The 18,440-nt window shown below is 43.8% G+C and overlaps 1 protein-coding gene across 11 annotated transcripts in view; it reads right to left on the minus strand.

The window, feature by feature from the left end:
* The window catches only part of MTUS2 (microtubule associated scaffold protein 2), a 505,315-nt gene that overhangs the window by 473,742 nt on the left and 13,133 nt on the right, over nt 1-18,440 (minus strand). For 10 of the 11 annotated variants that reach the window (XR_009005942.1, XM_057533086.1, XM_057533075.1 and 7 more), the window contains 2 exons: nt 15,675-15,762; nt 14,768-14,840 (listed from right to left, as the gene is read on the minus strand). The exons of the other annotated variant lie outside the window; for it this stretch is intronic. The gene's annotated coding sequence lies outside the window, so the exon portion shown is untranslated. The remainder of the gene's footprint in view (nt 1-14,767; nt 14,841-15,674; nt 15,763-18,440) is intronic. 11 annotated transcript variants of the gene reach the window in all.

Below are 18,440 nucleotides of genomic sequence, written 5' to 3' on the forward strand. Positions count from 1 at the left end.
TCAGTTTCTAGGTTAATTTAGTTAAAACCAGATAATGTGATTTGTAAATCTACTTCACCCTGCAAAGGGGACAGAGGTGTGAAGTTGTCGCTCTTTCCTTCCAGGCGTGACCTCCCATCACGCCCTCCGGACACCTCAGTTCAGAGCATTACAGGTGACCAAGCGAAGCTGCCTGTGTCCGTCCCTAGAGCAAAACATAATAAGGCTTACTTTCTGCCTCATTCTCCACCCACAAAGGAATTTCAGGAGCCTCCCCATGGCACTCACTCAGGACACAGCCCACTTTGCAAACTGCCATCCTAGCGAAGAGGCTTGTGTGTCCCGAAGGAACATAAAGAACAGAGATCACCTTCCCGGTCAGCATGCCACTGTTTTCATGATCAAACCCGTTTTCAGATAGTTTAACAAATGCATAATTAGAAGGAAACATTTTATATGGGACTTTTGCAGCTCTTTAAACTTGCATCCCCACCACACACACACTTTAACTTTTCCTTCCCTCTCCCACTTCTTTACCTTAAATCTCTTCCAACCACATCCAAAGGAAGCATTAGAAACAGCAAAACTAGAGGTGTTACTTACAACACAGAATCAGACCTATTTCAGGTAATCAGATGCTGTCCGTCCAGAGGAAATCTGGCAGGGAAATTTTTTTCCAAAGAATTTAGAAATTCTGTAAATTTTATGTTGCTCAGAATCAAACACGATTTTAGCCTTTCAAAATATTTCGAGCCCTGGAAGACCATTAACTTCCCTTTTGGCAAGCCGCTGAGAACAAAGCCCCCAAGTACCGTCCCAGCTACCCTCATTCACCTGGTCATCTAACAGATAGTTAAGCGGGGTCTCCTGTGTGCCAGACCCCACTCCAGGGGGTGAGAGAGAAGCGGAGAACCAGACCTCCTCCCAGAGCCTACGTTCCAGCTGGGCAGATAGACGAACAAGTGAGTATGCGGCACCGTGATGGTGCTCTGAGGAACAGAATTCGGAAGGAAGAGGGCAGAGAATGCAGGGCGTGGCCAGGAAGGCCCTTCCGAGGGCCACGCTGGGGCAGCCGGCACGCGGCGTAGGAGCAGACCACAGGCCACGCACGGGGCAGGAAGCATGCGAGCGGAGGGGTGGCCCAGGCGAACCTGGCTCAGGAAGAAGATGAACGGCAAGGCGGGCAGGTGGCGCATTAGGAGCCAGGGGGCGAAGGCGGAAGGGCGTGGGGTTTGTTCTGCGAGGATGGAGAGCAAGTGGAGGCCTGCGAGCAGGGAGCGATGTCATCTGCAGCGGGTGTCAAAGGCTCCCTCTGGCTGCTGGCGGGAGAACAGGCATGGGGGGCAAGAGTGGAGACAAGACACACCCCAGTACCACCTCCTCTGGGAAGTGGCTCCCAAGGCCCACAGGTGGGCGCTGGGTCCTCCTCAGGTGCTCTACCTGCTCTGGGTGCCTCCCATGGCCCAGGTGTGGGAGCTGACACTTCCTAAATAAGCATTCATTTCTCCACCTGATGCTCTTCTTGTAATTTTGTACATTTTTAAAGAAGGGCCTCCAGAAATGCATACACTTCAAGCCCCGGGTGAGAGCCCCCTCCACCTGTACCTGAACTGCTTACTCACTTGTCTCTGTCTCCTCCTAGACTCCAGGTTTCTGGAAGGCAAGGACCATGTCATATTTACCTTTGCATCCACGACATCTACATAGTACCCAATACATAATAATCACCCAAAAAATACCTCCTGAACTATTTAACATAATATACGTGTCTATATGTGTGTGCGTATATATATATACTTGTGTGTGTGTGTGTGTGTGTGTGTGTGTGTGTGTACACACATACACACATACTGGGTTGGCCAAAACGTTTGTTCAGGTTTTCCCAAAGATGTTACGGAAAAATCCAAACGAACTTTTTGGCCAACCCAAAATACATACACACAGACACACACATATACATATGACAACGTTTTTGAAACAAGTACTCCAATCTCCTTTTTTCTGTAGATCAGATACCCTAAAGCTTCAGGTACACGTGGTCATTCAAGATGAACTCCATCAATGTCAATGTACAAATGCGTGTGCTTACACGATGGCATTAAAAAATACGATTTAGACTCAGAATCACTAGCCTTGCATTTAAACTATGCAAACGTTGTGGGTTTTTTATTCTTTGTAGGTCCAGTCCAGACACCTTTCTTCACCTTTCTCTACTTCCTCTACCAACATATGTAGAGGTTTTCTCTGGAACAGGAATATACCTCACGGCTAAGACACAGGAAAAAACGCAGCAATAGAAACAGCCCTCAGAGACACCTCACAGCTCTCACAGAACAAACAAGCTTCAGGCAAGAATAAGGCTTCATCCTTTTCAGAATATACTTTAACTTGCAAATAAATGATCATCCGCGTTTAATAGCGATTCCTCTCCTCTCTGGCAACTTAAGAGACATACTCAGCTGCACACAAAAAAGGGAAATTTTCATCTAGAAATAAATGAAACCATGGTAAATAGGTAACTGAATATTCTGAATACAAAAATCAAGGTAAATCTTCTCTTCCCAGTGGTCTCATGTGAATAGAAAACAAATATTTATAATGAGGACAGGTATGATAATGAAATTTTAACACCCAGCAGGAGGCTTTAATTTTAACGGACCTTTGTGCTTTAATTTTAACGGATCTGAGTTTTTGCTGTAAAATGAATCAACTGTCTAAAGACCAACCTCGGGGATGGTTTAGAGACATCCTTAAAAAATGCAGCACAAAGAATGAAAGTTCTCTGTAGCAAAATTAAACTTCATTTTCACAAGTCTCTTCTCCCTTCTACTGCTTGACACTTTAATGTTAAGCACACCCTCTGGGCAATTTATGTTTTTAACACTGTTCTTCTAAATAGAGCTGATCACAAGCCACTGCTGCTGGGAACTCTACACAATACTGCAAAGCTCCAGGCTGAACGTGGACAGAGGGTCCCCAGTGAGACCGACAGGAGTGCCTGGCCCGATGGGGTGGCCTCCAGCCAACAAGCAAGCATGTCCTCTCTCCTGAGCTTGCAGCCAAGGCCAGGGCACAGCAAGAGACCCACGCATCTTCCATGCTGAACCTGGACCCCGAGAAAACAAGCACTGGCTGCACTCTACCTGGGTCCAAAAACTGGGATGGGGTCCTGTACAGCGGGGACTTACCCTGTCTTGATGTTAGGCTGGCAGTTACACTTTTGTCTGCCTCTGGGTCTGGGGTTTGCGGACAAGTTATAAGGCCTCCTTCACATCCCTTCTTTGTCCCCCTTTGTCTGAAGGGACTGTCAGAACCTTCACTCAAATCTTAAGCCAACAGGCAGGGGACCGTGTGCAGGCTCTGGCTAAAACCTCTTGCCTGGTGGGCGTCCGTCCAATCGGCTCCTGCTGGACAGAAGGGGGATGCTGTTCTGTTCCTACCGCCGGCTTCAACGACCATAAAAAGATGAATTCCTCCCCAGATGGGTTTTTTAAACACCTGAGGTTTCTATAGAGTGAGTCCTCCTGGTTTTCTCCTTATCTCTACCCCTGCCCCCCGCCCGACTCTGGGCCTCACATTCCAGATGCAACATACTGACGGCTGCCCCCTTGAAGCCCTGGTGATAAACCAGGCCTGCAAGTTGTCTCCTGAATTTGGAGGAGTGGAGGGAGGGAGGACTCAGATGGTTAAAGATTTCTGATGCAGAAAAACTCAGGGCGGGTTTCACAAAGGGCCGAGAACTTGAGCTGGATCTTGTAAAAGAAAACTCAAAGGCAGAGAGGAGAGAGAGCAAATGGCGTCCGGACAGAGGACCACGGCGAGCACACAGGGAGAGGCAACAGGAGCCGCGTTTAGAGAATCGGCAGGGAAACGGGGCTGGAGCAAAAGGTTCATAGAGGGAAACAGTGAGAGGGAAACCGGGAAGAGCTTTTCCCAACAGAACCCGCACTGCTGGGTCCATGAGGCAGGCCCTGTGTCGCTCTCATTCCTTCCATCTGCGCCAGGGGCCGACGGCAGTGCGACCGCTAAGCTGAGTTTCTCTTTCCTCTAAAGATTCCGTATCATGCCTGCTCGCCTTCCTGTTCTAGGTCTGTGCTGAGTTTACTTTTTGGTACAGCTGTTTGCTTGTAGCGTATTCCTCTGTGGCTCTGGACCAAGTGGGCTTTTCTGAACTTCTGCCGTGTTTTTGCCTGTTCAGCTTTCCAAACAAGCTGCTATTAGAGTCCAAAGCTTCTCCCTTTTGGAGAGCCAGGTGTCCTCTTTTTACTGTCCTAACACTCTCTTTGGATCTTTGGAATGACTTTCACCAGCTCTGGAAGCACATTTTCCATTTAGCTAGACGTGAACATACAAGAGGGGTTTAGAGAACACAAATAAAACGCTCCTCTCTCCAGGAACACGTTTCCGTGCAGTCAGCCAACGAATGCGTATTAATGGTGTACTTTGTTACAGGGTCTGTGCTAGACACCAGACACATTAGCAATGTTCTCCAAAACACGCTACGCAATAATCAAACAATTTATCTTATGGATTAATTAATAAAAACAAACTTGTTACCAAAAAAAAAAAAAAGACACGCAGCAAAAGCCAAAAAGAAAAGAGGCCAATAGTGAAAAATCACTGCCACCTCCCCACCTCCCACTTAGTCTCCAACCCCCTCTTGTTCAAAATCATCATTTTTTTACATCCTTATGGGCTCTTACTTGAGTGGGGATCTTGTAAATTTTTCTAGTGAAAACAGGAAATATAGGCTATTCATCAAGCCCAGAGAATCTCAACTTCGGCACAATGGACCTTTGGGGTCAGAAAGTTCTTTTCGGGGGACTGTCCCGTGCATTACAGAATGATAAGCAGCATCCCTGGCCCATTAGATCCCAACAGCAGGTGTGACAACCAGAAATGTGCCCAGACAGTGCCAAACGTCCCCTGGGAGAGACGGCAAAATCACCTCCATTGAGATCTAGCCCATTAAGGCCAAAATAATTCTTTCATCAATAGCGGGGAGATCGGTGGAGACGGAAGGGCTAGGAGACTGTAAAATGGTAATTCACAGGCATGCTCACTGGAAGACTCTTCCGACTAATATAATTTTCTTTTAAACTTGTTAGTTGCACTGCGTCTCCTGTCTTGTCATCGCTCTGGAAATGATGGGGAATTGATGAGGAACTGGTAGGTGGTTTTCAATAAACTCGTTATTGAAAATATTTCCTAAATATTCCTCTCTTTTCCTGCCATACTAGGCGCCATTAATTGAGTACACTTCAATTCTTTTGACTATTAGAGTTCTTATAGTACCTAAAATTATTTTTCAGTACAACTGTCGTCAAATGGTACCGCAAATATAAAACTCCAATATCAAACCAATACTGATGGACCCCCAAACATACTAACTGCAAGTGACTTCGAAAGGATGGAGAAAGCAGTGTCTGGGAGTCCTACCTCCATGCTCCCCCTGTGACCTTCCTTTAAACCAATGTTTTGATATTGTTTACATACTGGGCTATCTCGTTAGATTGTAAATTCTTGGAAGGCAAAAACCTAATTTTATTCCTTTTTATGTTCTCAGCATCTGGTGCAGGAAATATTACAAGTCAGACATTCCATAAACACTTACGCACCTAAACTAAAAAAGAAGTATGTACTAGGAAATAGTGATAAAACACGGAACCATGGCGTGTGTGAAGAGCCCCGTATTTCTGCTAAGGAATCCAGGTGTTAGCCTGTAGGTAAATATATGGAGTGGTCAGATAACACGAGGGCTTAGCCTGGCAGAGGCAGGGGCCCCAGTAAATGCCTGCCCACCAGCGGGGCAGGCCTAGCTCTGCTCTTCCCTCCCTCTCTCCGCCCGAGGCCAAGCTTTGCCAACTATGAACGCCCAGCTGCTTGGAGCCCCACGAGGCCCAGCTGGCCTTAGAGAGCGTAACTCCAAGGTGGCAGCCTTCTCCAGGGCTGCAGCCTGGGTTCCGTGGATGGTGCCCGGGGGGAGATGGGCCAGGCAGGTGCTGAAACAGCCAAGGATAAAAGGAAGTCTGCAGAGATGCTAACAAGAGTTACGGAGGGAGGACTTCGGCCATGTCGGGGAGGAAAGGAGGCCTGCCCTGCAAAACCACCTACCAGTTCCTCATCAATTCCCTATCATGTGCCAGAGCAATGACAAGACAGGAGACGCAGTGCAAATAACAAAGGAGGAGAGCCACAAGATAGAAAGATGCCTTGAAAGTCCCAAAAGTTACTTACTGGCCTCTGGAACCTAATCTACGCCTGAGAGCCCACAGAGCGCCTCTCCTGACTCCCCCGTGGCAGGGCGTCCTTTCCTTCCAGACCACTCACTGTCCGCTGTCCCTCCTCCCTCCCGGAGCTCCTACGCCCCCGTCCCTTCCCTCTGAGATGGGCAATTCCACCCTCATCCCCACCTTCACCTCTGCACTAAATCCGACAAGGAGAACCAAAGTGCCACCAGCAAATTCAAGTGATGCTGACCTTATCAGCAGAAACTCCAAACCGCTCATGCTTATTTCAATATATTCCCACTTTACAAAGAAAGTCACCTTAGGTGACCGTCTGGCAGGCTTCTCTCACATCCTAAATACAGGGCAGTGCCACGGCTCAACCAGGACCTAAGAGGGGCACGAACTCGTCCACACCATTGCCACCTCAGACAACGGGAACCACAAACAACAAATCGGGCCCTCTGTGCTTTACTGGGACAAAATTTCCATTCACCAAATATTTCCTGAGCCCCCTTACGTGTAAGGCCTTTTGTCTAGTAACGCTGGGAGTGAATGAGACATGGTTCACGCCCCTGAAGCAGCACAGTGTCCTGTAAGGAAGGAGCACGTGCTCGTGAATACCTGTAGAGGAAGGGAAGGGGTGGCATCACCCACAGGGTACTGATGCTACAGAGCGAGGGGCCTCACAGACTATCATTTTCCTGATGTCTGCCTTTCAGGAAGACGATGAGTCTTAATACCCTCCTCCTATTAAAACTCATCGGTTTTGTGAAGTGTGCATTTTCCTAACAACTGAAAGACTGCTTTGTTGTCTGAATGCAGAACAAGAACTGCTTCTACATGAAGCAGAAGAAAACATGAGTTCTTCTGAGAAGTGGTCTATTAAAAATCCCTCATCGGTGGCATATTATTTGCACATTTATAATAATACTCTGTGGAGATTAACCCGCCTGGATAATTTAATTTCTTCTGAAGAGAAAAACGGAAAACAGACCTAAAATATTTAAAGGACACGTACAGCTTCTGCCTTGATGGACTCAGAGTGCATCTGTATGTTCTGGGGGATGTTAAGACGCTTGAGTGAGCCAAAATGCATCTTAGAATTCATAATTAGCCAGGTGTTTCCGATCTAATTCTTTCATGCATTTTGGTTATCACACAGCATTACTATTCCTTTAAATTAAACTCGGAAGAGAAAGCAGCCCTGGATTGGCAGACCTCGGAAACTCAGTTGAGATTTCCCCGTGGTCTTCCTTCAAGTGGCGCCCACACAGGCTTAAGAATGTCGGTTCATTAACAAACCAGTTCAGATGTGTGCGGTTGTGTAAACGCCTAACCGTGCTCCTTGGTGCCAAAGCATAAGCTGAGCAGCCCACTCCCAAGCAGGGCTCTCTTTAAGACAGGCTGGCCCCACTTTATAGCATTTCGCTTTACTGTGCTTTGCAAACAACTGTGTTTTTCACAAATTGAAGGTTTGCAGCAACCCTGCATCGAGCAAACCTACCAGCACCATTTTTCCAACAGCATTGCTCACTGCATGTCTCTGGGTCACATCCTGGTCAATCTCGCAATATTTCAAAGGTTTACTTTATTACCATATTTGTTATGGTGATCTGTGATCAGTGACTTTTGACGTTACTGCTGCAAAAAGATTACCACTCCACGAAGACTCGTGATGGTTAGCATTATTTTAGTAATAAAGTATTTTTTAATTAAGGTATGTACATTGTAATTTTTTTTTTAGACATAATGCTATTGCACACTTCACAGACTACTGTATAGTGTAAACATAACTTTTATATGCACCGGGAAACTAAAAACGCCCTGTGGCTTGCTTTACTGTGATATTCCGTTGATTGCAGGGGTCTGGAACCAAACCCCCAGCATCTCCGAGGTGTGCCTGTATGCCCTATTCCGAGAGAGGAGTTTTAAAAAAAAAACTGCATATATGTTTTTTTTTAAAAAGTAAGTTTAGCCAGTCTAGAAATGTCAACTTCTTCAAGGAGACTTTCAAACAAGGCCTGCTCTGGAAAGGAAAAGCACCGGCCCTGTAACATTACTGGGTGCTCTCCCTCGTAACCTCACCAGGTCCTAACGGATCCACAGGACAGGCGCCACCCCATCTCAAGGTAAGGACACTGTGACCCAAGTCAGGTCACACACTCCAGAATGCCAGAGCCTGGACACGAGCCAGAGGGTCACCAAATTCCACATCATCCTGCGTGCTCACTTGCTGATGACCTGTCCGGTCCTGAGTGACCACGATAAGTGGTCTATATAAAGAAGATGTGGTATATTTATACAATAGAATACTACTCAGCCATAAAAACAGAATAAAATAATGCCATTTGCAGCAGCATGGATGGACCTAGAGATTAACATACTAAGTGAAGTAAGTCAGACAGAGAAAGACAAATTTACCTATATGTGGAATCTAAAAAGATGATACAAATGAGCTTATTTACAAAACAGAAACAGACTCACAAACATAGAAGTCAAACTTATGGTTGCCAAAGGGGAAAGATGGGGGAGGAGGGATATGTTAGGAATTTGGGAGTAACATATACACACTACTATATGTAAAATAAATAAACAACAAAGACCTACTGTATAGCACAGGGAACTCTACTCAATATTTTGTAATAACCTATAAGGAAAAGGAATCTGCAAAAGATAGATATATATGTATGAATAACTGAATCACTTTGCTATACACCAGAAACTAACACAACATTGTAAATCAACTATACTTCAATTTAAAAAAAAAAAAAAAAAGCATAAAGAGGAACCTAACTTAGGAGGGACTCCAGTGCAAAGCCAGTGCTTCCACTGAGTAAGTTATATGCCATGAATAAAGGATTTTTTTCTCTTTCCCGTTTCTTAAAAGAAGTATGTCTTGCCATGGTCTCTCGATATGTCTCTGCTCTGGAAAGAAGGACTGCGTGAGTCTTCCTGTCCTCCAATGGGGATGAAAGAGAAAGGACACCCCCCCCCCCCGCAAAGCCACATGCTTCCAAGTTGCCTCATTCATTCCACAAACATTCACTGAGTGCCCAGCATGTGTCAGGTGTTCAGTGGTCCAGGTGCCAGGAAGAAAGCAGTGAATAAACAGGATGCCAGCCCTCACGGAGCGCACATTCTGGTGACGAGCTGGACCTACAGGAGCAAGATTAGAAAATGCACAGACCCCCACTTCCCTCCCCCATGTGCCAAGGCCGCTCCCCAATCCACACGGGGTGACAACAACTTTTGAAAAGGCCGTTCAGCCTATCCTGGCATCTAGAGGAACGTCCCCATCTTAGCACCTGGACATTAAACACACATAGCATTTTTAACAATCAGGATGCTAAATAAAATAAATAACAACCATAAAAATATGAGGACAAATTAAATACAAAACCCTTTTCAGGCAAAAGCAGATCTTAAAAAGCCATTTAGTTCATTCTCCTATTGTTAAACAGAACCAAACTAAACCTTCAAAAGAAGAACTAGAAATGGATCTCCAAATGACCTCTCTACACAAAGTCCCAAGCTTCTGCCCCAGGAAATCACTGCCAACTGGTTGAGGTCAGTGCAGGTTCTCAGTGTTTCTAAAAGGGGGAAAGAAGGGGCTGGAAATATACATTGTATGAAAAATGTGCAAGTTAAAGCCATGTCATAAAACATTTGAATAACCCATTCATTTTTAATTCTTCTGCAATTTCTGCGATCATTTTAAATACGATGAACTCATCTGACATAATGTGAGTATCACGGGAACTTTTCCAAGACTTCTGTTGTAATTCATCACTAACTGGACGCCTGTTCAAATTCACACAGTTCCCTGCTATCTGCCTCTAATAGTCGGCGTGAAGCCATTTCATTTGCCTACTGGCGGGCTTACCCATTAATTACCAAAGATGACACAGTGCCAGTGGGATCCAGGCCCGTGTGCGTGCCCCGATGACCCAGTTGAATAAAATCTGGCCTCGCATCCAACAGAACACAGGTTTAATTCCTAGCTCAAGGGGCTGGATGACAGTATGTCTAACAGTTTGAGAGCGTGGTGCAGGGAAAACTGAGCTGTATTATGCACCGTTTAAAAACAATAAAAATGTCTAAGTGATTTCTCATCATCTCAATGGGATCGTCCATGGACTTTTATTCACTCTTCCTCCCTCACCCCCAACAACCAATTTCCTAAAATTCGAAGTTCTGCGTCTATGGATTTAAATATTGAAGTGTGGCCTGTCTCTACTTCTACGTTTTCTGCCTAAGGAAAAGATGGATTAGGAAAAAGATTAACCTCACTATCCCTGAAATAATGGATTCTGAGACCCTGGTGCTTCTAATCTACTCCTGAGGATCATTTTAAAGCAGAAAATAAAGCCCACGCACTGCTGAGTTTCTTCACATACTCAGAATCTGAGTATGTTTCAGTCCTATTTGACATTTAGATATTTCAGAATCACAGGACCTTCTTTGGTGGGAAAAAAATATATAGTCTTTAAAAACCCCTAAGGTCTTTAGGAAACAAATTATAACCAACAATTCCCTCACATCTCATTACAGGGTGCAAATTTCTATCTAGGATTCCTCTGGCCTTGTTCAGCTGGTGCTCTCTAATAATAGAATTATCTGCTCCATTTTAAAGCAGTTCTGTCTACGATGCTATCATGCTTCATACGATGGGGGATGAGGAAGGCTAGTCTGGAACATACAGAATTTGAGAGACGAGAAAGACTTTCAGGAGTGGATCCAGGTGGGTGTCCAGCAAGGCAGTAGAGCCCAATGGTTAAGGGTGCAGCCGGCTGCAAGGTCCGGCTCCAACCCTCACCACTTCCAAGCTGGAGGGTAATGTCAGCACCCACCTCAGAGCGTTCAAGGAGCGAACGAGACAATGAGTGTTACGGGCTCACACAGCAGTGAAGCAAGAGAGCACTCACTAGATGGTAGAGAGAGCTGGCACTGAAACACTGCAAAGCCATGCCATTCAGCAATGCATGATGTACATGGCACTATGCACCTAACCTAACACCCTCCACCATATGAGAACCCACTAACCACCACCTTTTAAAAAGCTACTCTTTATGTCTACATCACTCCTGCTGCAGCGTACCTACATCTTTACATAATCAGCAGAAAGGATCTCTTATTAAAAGTAATGAAAACAATTATTGGGATCACAGCGTGATAAAATATGTCAACCCCAAATTTATGAAGATTAATGACAATGAGAGAGCTGGCTTGTTCTTAAATACCATTGTTTCATTTTAACATTTATGAAGCTAGTGTTTTCACAAACCTTTTCTAGTAGCAAATATCATTCTCCCTATGAAAGGTAAGGAAAAATGGAACATGAAATTACTAGCTCAATACCACAGATACCAAATATTAGACCCAAAACATCTCCATATTCTCCGTCTTTCCTTGGTATTCCAAAGGCAAAGAAAAAAATCAGACATAAAGATACAAACAAAGTGAAACAGACAACTAAGCAATTATCCATGAGGGAATTAATCCATGTAAACCTCCCTAATCCTCTTTCCCCTTTTCCTTCTGCCCCTAAACTCATCTTTTTTAAATCCACATCATTTCTCTCTTCAAAACACAAATCATGTAGGTGCGGCGGGGGTGGGTGAGAGAGGTTTCAGAGGTAAATAATACCAGGGCCTCTTCCCATAAATCACATAAATGATTCTTTTAATTGATCATGTAGGGACTTCCCTGGCGGTCCAGTGGTTAAGACTCCACGCTTCCACTGCAGGGGGCACGGGTTCGATCCCTGGTCGGGAAATTAAGATCCCGCATGCCGCGTGGCACGGCCAAACCATAAATAATTAAATAACTGATCATGTATTCCTCTACTTCTGTATTCAGAGGATCAAACCCCACCCCCTTGTACACACACACACACACACACACACACACAGGAGAGAAATGCAGGCCGTGGCAGGGGTAAGGGAAATAAACACCAACGTTCACTGGAGTTCTAACTGTTCTCTGAGATCTCTTTGTCGTTATTCTTAAGGGAAAGGGGTATCCTCCAGGGGAGGAAGAGATGGATAAATGATACAGTAACAAAACGTGTTTATCATTCCCCAAAGAGAAGCCCCTTGGATTTCCCTCTAATCAATTCTGTCATCAGCACCCAAGAAAGCAAGAGCTCTTTCCCAGGCCGTATATTTGGTTTCTATGGCCTGGCATCTTTTCCATCTCCCATTCCCTTCCCTCTCATGAGTCATCGATGTCCCCGTGGCTACTGCCGCCCACACCCCCCACGGTACCCCCAGTGCCGCCACCATCCTGACCACCCCTACAGTCACCACGACCTCCACCCATGACCCCAGCTACCGAGACCACCACCACCATCACCTACCCGCACTACACTGTTTTCTCCCATATCTGTTATTTTTTTTAATCTCAATAATACATCAGTCATCAGTCACATTCTCCACCTGCAGCCCTAACTCTGGACCCAACATACTGGTGCATCTCTCTTACCCTGTATTTATCAATCAATATCCACCCATTAACAACAACATAACAGCTTTTTGTCTTATCAGAAGATTAATTACAAAAATTCATCAGTAGGGAAGAGCCAGCCATTACAGACACACTCAACATTTTGAAAGCAACTCCTCTTTACCGGGGAAAAACTCAAGCTTAAATAGTCCTTAAGGGACTTCCCTGGTGGCGCAGTGGTTAAGAATCCGCCTGCCAATGCAGGGAACACGGGTTCGAGCCCTGGTCTGGGAAGATCCCACATGCCACAGAGCAACTAAGCCCGTGCGCCACAACTACTGAGCCTGCGCTCTAGAGCCCACGAGCCACAACTACTGAGCCCACATGCCACAACTACTGAAGCCTGCACGCCTAGAGCCCGTGCTCTGCAATGAGAAGCCACTGCAATGGAAGCCCGCGCACCACAACGAAGAGTAGCCCCCGCTCACCACAACTAGAGAAAGCCCGTGTGCAGCAACGAAGACCCAACGCAACCATAAATAAATAAATAAACAACAACAAAAAAAAAAACCATGCTTTTAAATAAATAAATAGTCCTTAAGAACAAGAACGTTACAGAGGTGGTGATCTACAGAATAAAACCACTTTAGAAGTGCTGGGAATCTGAAAGTACACACTTATCACTGAATTGCAGGAACTGCGTCATTAATTTGGTTTAAAACATGGTTTAGGCTTTCCCTCCCTAGTTTTACCCCTAGAAAACACAGGCCAGCCCTCTGGCCTCCAAACCTACAGAAGCTACTGTCCCTCTGATAAGTGTCTTTCAATCAATCCAAGTGTCCAATCAAAGCCATACCCCAAACTATTATTTCTCTCTCGTCCTCAAGGACCAGAACTTAATTAAAAAAAAAAAAAAAAAAGGGCTTCCCTGGTGGCGCAGTGGTTGAGAATCTGCCTGCCAGTGCAGGGGACACGGGTTCGAGCCCTGGTCTGGGAAGATCCCACATGCCGCAGAGCAACTAAGCCTGTGCACCACAACTACTGAGCCTGCGTGTCTGGAGCCTGTGCTCCGCAACAAGAGAGGCCGCGATAGTGAAGAGGTCCGCACACCGTGATGAAGAGTGGCCCCCGCTTGCCGCAACTAGAGAAAGCCCTCGCACAGAAACGAAGACTCAACACAGCCAAAAATAAAAAATATAAAAAGAAATAAAAGAAAAAAAAAAAACTCCCTTCCTTAGAATCTGTCCTGAAAGCAAAGCCAGCCTGGCAGTTGTTCAGGTTGTAAACTGTGCAAGGCCACCACATTCAAGGGGGCGCCAACCACATCATTTTAAAAATTGTATTTTTATTACCACTTTGATGACTTAAAGATGGGTAATTTATTTATCTTACAAGTTTCCAGCATATGGCAATAAAGTGTCTTGTTCTACAAATCTGTACAGTCCAACCATTCTCCATCAGATGGACGTAAAAGGTCTGTGGAAGGGATGCCTTTGTCTAATTTGCACAGAATGCCATATGGACAAGCAGAAGCCCCCAGAAAAGCTTCTCTCAAATGTCTCAAATGTTTTAAACTTTCCATGGTCTTGGCTGTTCACTAAAGCTTCTACGCATCATTTAATAAACTCTGCACTGCAGTAACTTTTTCCCTCCCAATCTGGTCTTTTTCTCTCAAGAAGCACATCCTCTAATCAAGGCAAGCCCCTAAATACGACTGCATCCTCTTGTTCTATTTCCGTCAACTGATATCATTAAACACATGTTAACAATCACACCATAACCTTTTGTTGCAGGAGAAGATTAATCACCACCAGGAAAGAGATGTCCTTATATACACACTTCTCAAATTTAAAATCATTAACAAAACACATTGCTTGAACTTGAGTTCCAGTCAACGTCTGCATATAATCCTCACATCTTAAAAAAAGCAAAATTGAATTAAGCTTTCGTATGAGAATTCACTTTTATTTGCTTGCATCATTAATAATATTTACCCAAAATTACCACCAGCTATTTACTTTGACTACCAAGAAGTATCATACAACATTTAAGAGGCAACTATGAGCCCCAGTCAAATGGAATCATAAATTGAACAGAAATCCACATAGACTCACCTTGACCCCCAGAAAACAGTTTTTACTGCCATTGGTGACAATTTGCCCTAGTTGACAATCCAGGTGTAGAAACCTTAAAAAGAGAAGGCACAGGAAAATTCAGAAGAAAGGAGCAAGATTCAGGGAAACATAAACAGGTACTTCATTACACTACTACTTCTCAATGAAAAATAAAGTTAGCGCAGGAGTTCTTGAATCTAGGCAGTAATTATGCCACAAATAAGTTCTTCATAATGGGAGTTGTTTCAGTAAACTCACTATTTTTCCATTGGCTGCGTCTAGGATTTTAGAGATACTTAATCTTATATTCAGATTAATCCGCAATGGATTACATGACTTCAATTTTCTATTTTAATCCCTCAAGTAGTTAATGATCTGAATACTGATTCTTAAATACACCATATAAATGAAGTATCTTAAGAACTTAAGACTTGGCTTTTATCAGGGGAAGAATACCGCTGATACATGAATAATCATGTCCATTTTGTAGATCTTAATTTTCTTAAATTGCACCAAATTTATACTTGTGATGCTTCTTACTTTCCTATAATTCAGAAGAAATAAAAAGCCAGAGCAACTGTAAATCCTACATTAACAATATTAATATTAATTAAATCCTTAATAAAACTATATTTCAAAATAAATCAGCAAAAATTACTTTCTCCTCTAAATTGTCCAGCAAGGAGATTAGTTGCTCAGTGGTAGAAAAGGGACAAATTTTCCTCCCAAATGCTACTGCAATAGATACCACAGAAGGCCTGCTAGTATTAGGTTGAGTCATATAAAATTACTGATAGCCAACCATTTTTTACCTGCAAAAATAACAATTTTATCATTTTTCCAAGCGAGGAAATAGACAGAATTGGAAAACCCAGAGATTATGAAACAATTAAATCTCCAAAACTACCTATCGCTGTGCGCACGTCATTTTCTGAGCAGCAGCAGGGGTTTGGGTGTTAATGTTTCCATTCCAACCCAACACATCTTCAGGGCACCTGAAAGACAATGAATGAATTGCCTCCAGCATTTGGAAGAGCTTGAGAATACCTTTTCCACTCTTTCTTCCCGCCAGGTCCCTATTTACTGCCAACTCCCTCTAGGCTTCCTCCTTGAAACAATAAAGAGTCTTTTCCAAGAGCATAAATGTGGCAGAGAGAAAAGCTGAGGGCTAGAAGGCAAAGAGGTGAGAGGAAGAACGCAGATATCTAAGAAGGGCAGGCGCAAGGAACAGCATGTCAAAGTGAGTGAGGACCGTGGCTGTGTCTCTATAACCTCAACACAGTCAATCGGATGAAGAAAATTAGACCCTAAGTTGTGATTATCTCAACGCTTGGCTTGTCCCCTCTGGCTGAGGGGACAAGTCTCAGCCAGAGTCTGAGTCTGAATCTCCCAAGGAACAAATTTCTAGGAGGCACTCGATTGCAGAAGAGTCGGGGACAGCATTCTCTCAAAGATCTTATATATTATATTGATGCCATACTCAGCAGCGAGCTGTTACGCCCAATTTGAGGAAATCGCCATACTTTTCAACTTGTAAACTTTTCAAGCCCTTCCTGCATTCGTTACATGTGTGTGAGGTGAGTGGTGTTATCAAGGTTTTTGTAAATATTTACTATGTTTTTCTATTTAGCTTAATTCCAACAATTTTGTACTTTAATAAAATGTTGTAAACAATGCAAAAACAACAACAACAAAGTGAGTGAGGAGCAAGGTGCAGGGGGCAGATGGATGAAGGAGTCAGATGCAGGGGAAGAGAGCAGAAGGGCTGCCAGTCCTTATATGGTGGGCGGGGGGACAGAGATCACACCACACCGAGAAAATCAAACAGCTCCAAGTCCAGATGGGATGAAGGAGAGGTTTACTTCTGTCTAACGTACTTAGGAACCCATCTATCTGAGGACCTTCTCTAACCACCACTCCCACCCATCCCCCCACCGCTACAAGCACCACCAGCAGCACAGCAAACACCACCACAACCAGACCCCCCCCCCCCCCCCGCTACCGATGCAACATGGGGCGCGCCCAACGCTACTGGGACTAACACCAACAGCGCAGAGGCCATGTGCGTGCCCTGGATACAAAAGTCTACATGTTCACAAAATGCGTTTTCTTCTGAGATGGAACAGGAAGGGCTTGAATAATTGTCCCTCCTGCCAGGAGACCAGTTAAATGAGCCGCCTACCCTAAATTGTTCTGCTTTTTTTGTATGAACATGCAGCCAGTTGCAAAATAAACTTTTTGATCTCTTTTTATACCATTCATCTATTTTTCATTCCCCATTTTTAAAATTAATTATCTGAAGATAATATTTTAAATATTATTAGGTTAAATAAAATATATTAAAATTAATTCCATCTGTTTCTTTTTTCCTTGTTAATGTGGTTACTAGAAAAGTTAAAATTACATCGTGGCTCACAGTGTATTTCTATTAGACAGCACTACTCTATACAGTATAGCCTGTCTCTTCCTTACTAAGAAATCTGTGAAGATGCGCTTAACGTTTCCCAATGTTAAGAGAGCCGTGGACACCAAAGCCTACACCACGGTGACATACAGCATGGCCCTGCCGGACGTACACACTTTGCTCACACGTTAAAAGCTCACAGAATGTTGCTTTCAAAGTTCGACCAATCCACTAGAGTTTCCTCCTCTAATATCAGTTGTTGCTTCACACGTAACCACCAACCTTCCTGAGGTTTCTGATCTTCCAGTCTAGATATTTTACTGAATTCTGAGGCAGCAGCCCTGTGGGCTAAGACAGGGTCAGGACTAGGATGAGACAAAGCATGTGCCTCAGGCACGAAATTTAAGAGGAACCAAAACACTCCGTAATCAAGATGAATAAATTTTTAAATAACAGCTTTATTGATATGTAACTCACATACCATAAAATGCACCATTTTAACGGGTGCAATTCAGTGGTTTTAATATACTCACAAAACTGTACAACCATTGTCACTATCAAATTTGAAAACATTTTCATTACCCCACAAAGAAACTCCATCCCGATTAGCAGATACCCCCCCCCATTCTCCCAACGCCCAGCCTCTGACAACCACTAATCTATTTTGTCTCTATAAATCTGCCTATTCCGGATATTTGATATAAATGGAACTACACAATGTGTGGCCTTTTATGTCTGGCTTCTTCCACTTAAAATGTTTCCAAAGTTCACACATGTCAGAACTTCATTCCTTTTTATGAATGAATAATATTCTATTGTACGAATATGCCACGTTTTATCCATTCATCAGTTGATGGACGGCTGAATTGTTTCCAGTTTTTGGCTATTATGTACAAATTGGTGTACAGTTTTTATATGGATATATTTTCAACTCTCAGGTATATGCTTAGGAATGGAGTTGCTGGGTTATATTATAACCCTATGTTTATAATTTGAGTAACTAGCAACCATTTTCCAAAGTGTAACATTTCACAGTCCCACCAGCAATGTATCAGGGTTCCGATCTTCACCAACACTTGGTATTTTATTTTTTATGTTAGCCATCTTAGTCGGTGTGTAGTGATTTCTCATTGTACTTTTGATTTGTATCTCCCTAATAACTAATGCTGACCATCTTTTAATAGGTTTATTTGTCATTAGTATATCTTCTTTGGAGAAATATCAACTTGAAGCCTTCAATTTTTAATTGGGTTATTTATATTATTGAGT

The sequence above is a fragment of the Balaenoptera acutorostrata genome, chromosome 18 (assembly GCF_949987535.1).
Source record: "Balaenoptera acutorostrata chromosome 18, mBalAcu1.1, whole genome shotgun sequence".
NCBI lineage: Eukaryota > Metazoa > Chordata > Mammalia > Artiodactyla > Balaenopteridae > Balaenoptera > Balaenoptera acutorostrata.